Source organism: Sciurus vulgaris (genome assembly GCF_902686455.1).
Source record: "Sciurus vulgaris genome assembly, chromosome: 10".
NCBI lineage: Eukaryota > Metazoa > Chordata > Mammalia > Rodentia > Sciuridae > Sciurus > Sciurus vulgaris.
Genome location: NC_136470.1, coordinates 90,575,102 through 90,579,079, shown reverse-complemented (window position 1 = coordinate 90,579,079; position 3,978 = coordinate 90,575,102). Strand labels below are relative to the sequence as shown.

Genomic DNA, 3,978 nt, shown 5'->3' with positions numbered 1-3,978 from the left:
CATGCTTGAAGCCCTAGATTCAATCCTCAGCCAATAATAATAATAATTAGTAAAGGGAACTATTACACCCTATTGGTGGTAAGGTAAATTAGTATAGCCATTATGAAAAACAGTACAGAAGTTCCTCAAAAAATTAGAAATAAAACTACCATATGATCCACCAAGCTCACTACTAGGTATACATCCAACAGAAATGAAATCAGTATGTTAAAGAGACATCTGCACTTGGATGTTTATTACAGCACTAGTCACAATAGCCAAGAATCGGAAGACCACGTGTGGACAACATGAAGCTGCTCACCCACCATCTACTGAGCTCTCATGTACCAGGGTTGGGGCTTCTTTGCCCCCAGGCCACCGAAGTCTGAATCAACCCCGTGGAGTTCACCCTGACTTCATAGCACAGACGATACCCAAGGTGGAGTGGGCGGCGCTTCTGGAGGCGGCTGATACCTTGCACCTTGTGTTGGTGCCCAAAGAGCTGATTGAGAACTACAAGAACAACAAGATATTTCTGAAAGATGTACCACGTGCTGCAGGAGGTGGACCACCCTGCAATGCCCAGAGTCTGAAAGTCTGTTTCACATCAGCAGCGAGATCCCCAACATGCTGCCTAGTAATGAGGAAACTGAGACTTAACCATGTCAGGCACAGTTTTACGTTTTGTGACCTTGTGTATCTTTGTTGACATGTGTTCTGTTTGCTAGTTCTGCCATGTGTAGCCCCATCCCTTGACCCAACTGACACACTGACCACAGTGTTTTTGAGCTCCATAGTATATCTTTTTTTTTTTTTTCTCTCTCTCTCTCTCATTAAAGGGTCAAAACCAAAAAAAAAGCCAAGAATTGGAAACCTGTAGGGCTGGGGATGTAGCTCAGTGGTAAAGTGCTCGCCTCGCATGCACAAGGCCCTGGGTTCAATCCCCAGCACCACAAATAAAATAAAATTAAATTAAAAAAAGAAGAATTAGAAACCTGTGTCTACCAACTAATGAAGGGATAAATAAAACATGGTATGTATACGATGAAATATTATTCATCCATTAAAAAAAGAATGAAATCCTGTCATTTGTGACAACATGGATGTAACCAGAAGTCATGGTGTTAGATGAAATAAGTCAGGCACAGAAAGACAAATAGTGCATGAAATCTAAAAAAGTTGATCTCACAAAGCTGAGAATAGAGCAGGGTTACAAGAGGCTTCAGGAAGTAAGAGGGATGTAGGAATGGGCAGAGGCTGGTCACCAGGTACTGAGTTAGAGAGTTAGACAAGGTCAGTAAGTTCTGGAATTCTATTGCACAGTTCAATGACAATAATTAACAATCGTGACACAAATCAAAGATTTCATCTCTAAGATTTCATCTCACTCAAGTCAGAATGGCAATGATCAAGGATACAAGCAACAATAAATATTGGTGAGGATGTTGGGAAAAAGGTACACTCATACATTGCTGGTAGGACTGCAAATTGGTGCAACCATTATGGAAAGCAGATTCCTCAGAAAACTTGGAATGGAACTACCGTTTGACCCAGTTATCCCACTCCTCGGTTTATACCCAAAAGACTTAAAATCAGCATACTACTGTGACACAGCCACATCAATGTTTATAGCAGCTCAATTCACAATAGTTAAACTATGGAACCAACATAGATGCCCTTCAGGAGATGAATGGATAAAGAAAATGTGTTTTATACATACACACACACACACACACACACACACACACACACACACATATAATGGAATATTACTCAGCCTTAAAGAAGGAGGAAATTCTGGCATTTTCTGGTAAATGGATGGAGTTAGAGAATATCATGCTAAGTGAAATAAGTCAAACCGAAAAAAACCGAAGGTTGAATGTTTTCTCTGGTATGTGAAAGCTAATTCACAAGAAGAGGGGTGGTGGATAGGGAAGAATAGAGTTACTTTATAGTAGGTAGAGGAGAGTGAAGGGAGGGGAAGGGGTATGGGGAAAGGAATGCTAGTATAGTGAAACAGACATTATTATCTCATGTACATATATGACTGCATGACCAATGTAATCCTGCAATATGTATAATGAGAAAAATGAAAGCTTACACCCTATTTATGTATGATCTACCAAAATACATTCTACTATCATATATGACTAATTAGAACAAATAAAAATATATATATATAAATAATAATACAACTAATAATAATAGTAATGTACATTTCAAGAAAGCTAGAAGAAAGGATTTTGAATACTCTCATCACAAAGAAATGATAAATGTTTGAGGAGATAGACTTGTCTACCCTGAGTTAATGTATACATGTATCAAAACATCCTGTTTCTTATTTCATTTACCATAATGTTCTCAAGTTTCATTTTCCGGCAAATAACATAATTTTAGTCTTCTTTGTCACTGAATAGAAATCCATAGCCAAACTCAGAAAGTCAGGGTCATATGCTTTTTCTCATACGTGGAAGCTAGAGAGGAAAAAGGAAGAGAAAGGTGGGGGACGGGAATCTCATGAAAATAGATGGGAGATCCATAGAGCAGAAGAAAGGGACCAGGGGGAGGAAGAAAGGGGGAAAGTGGAAGTACTCGGGAATGATTTGGGCCAAATTATGTTGTTACATTGTGTGTACGTACAAATATGATACAACAAATCCCACCATTATGTGCAACTATAATGTACCAATAAAAAATAAAGGAGAAAAAAAACATCATATGGTATTCCATAAAATGTACAGATTTTTGGGGGGTCAACATGTTATAGCTTGGATATGAGTTGTCCCCCCCAAAGTGCCTGTGTTAACACAGAAATGTTCAGAAGTAAAATGATTAGATGATGAGAGCTTTAACCTGACCAGTCCATCCTAGTTGAATGGACTAGATGATAACCACAGGCAGGTGCTCTGTGGCTGCAGGAAGAGGATCACTGGAGGTTTGCCCTGAAAGGGTCATCTTCCTTTTGGCCCCTTGCCTTCTTCTCTTTCCCTTTCCTAGGCTATCATGAACTAGGCAGCTCCCCGTTGCCATGTCCTTCTGCCATAATGTACTGCCTCACTGTGGGCCCAGAGCAATAGAGTTGACCTACCACAGAGTAAATCTCTAAAACCATGAGCCAAAATAAAATTTCCCTCCTCTCAGTTGTTATTCTCAGGTATCTTGGGCACAAAGACACAAAGCAAAAGCTGACTAATGTAAGAAAAGAATTTTCCTGTTTTCTTGGAAAGTACCACCTTACAAAATACTTGAAATTCACCATCACATTTGAAAGCATATTCACCTAACTGAGCAACTAGGTGGTGATCCTAAGTAAAGTATCAATTTGTTAAATCTTAAAGCAATTTATTCCATACCTATCTGCTGCTATCTATCCAATGTCTCCCCCTACTATATTTCTCATAGCACACATAGTTCTTTTCCTTATAGCACTTACCCCTGGTAAATAACTTATCTGATAATTATATTCATGGTGTCTGTCTTCCCAGTACTCTGCAAGTTCAGGAAGAGACAGCTTTCACCATGGTATTCCCAGACCTTTGCAGTGTGGCACCTACTAGGTGCTCTATAACTATTTGCTGAATGCATCTCAGGCAGCATTGATCCACACTGCTCACCGGGGTCCACAGCCAATGACGAGCCTGGGCTTTCTGAAGACTACAATGTCACTGGGACAACTGGAGTCTCTCTCCCAATCTTCCCAGGCCCTTGGGTCCCCATTCAAGTCCTCAAATACCATTATTTCTACACCTTTCAAATAAGACCTGAGAGAGGGATTTTACCTGTTGTAATCAGATCTGGTCCTAGAAAACTCTGAAGTTGCCTAAAAACCAAAGAAATGATAAGAGTCACATATTTTCTTTTGTGTGGCTCATCTTTAGCCTAAGAACTGAGTCTAGCTAGTCCAGACATCACAGGAAAACCTAGACTCCTGAAAACCACAGGGAACATGTGGCCAAAAGCACAGTGGGAAAAAAAACAAAAGCGGCAAACAGATTTCAT

The 3,978-nt window shown here is 39.9% G+C and overlaps 1 pseudogene across 1 annotated transcript; it reads left to right on the top strand.

The window, feature by feature from the left end:
* Positions 1 to 287: 287 nt before the first annotated feature.
* LOC306670339 (multifunctional methyltransferase subunit TRM112-like protein) lies at positions 288 to 639 on the top strand (annotated as a pseudogene). The gene has a single exon. The product of its transcript is annotated as a multifunctional methyltransferase subunit TRM112-like protein (transcript).
* The last annotated feature ends 3,339 nt before the right edge of the window (positions 640 to 3,978 follow it).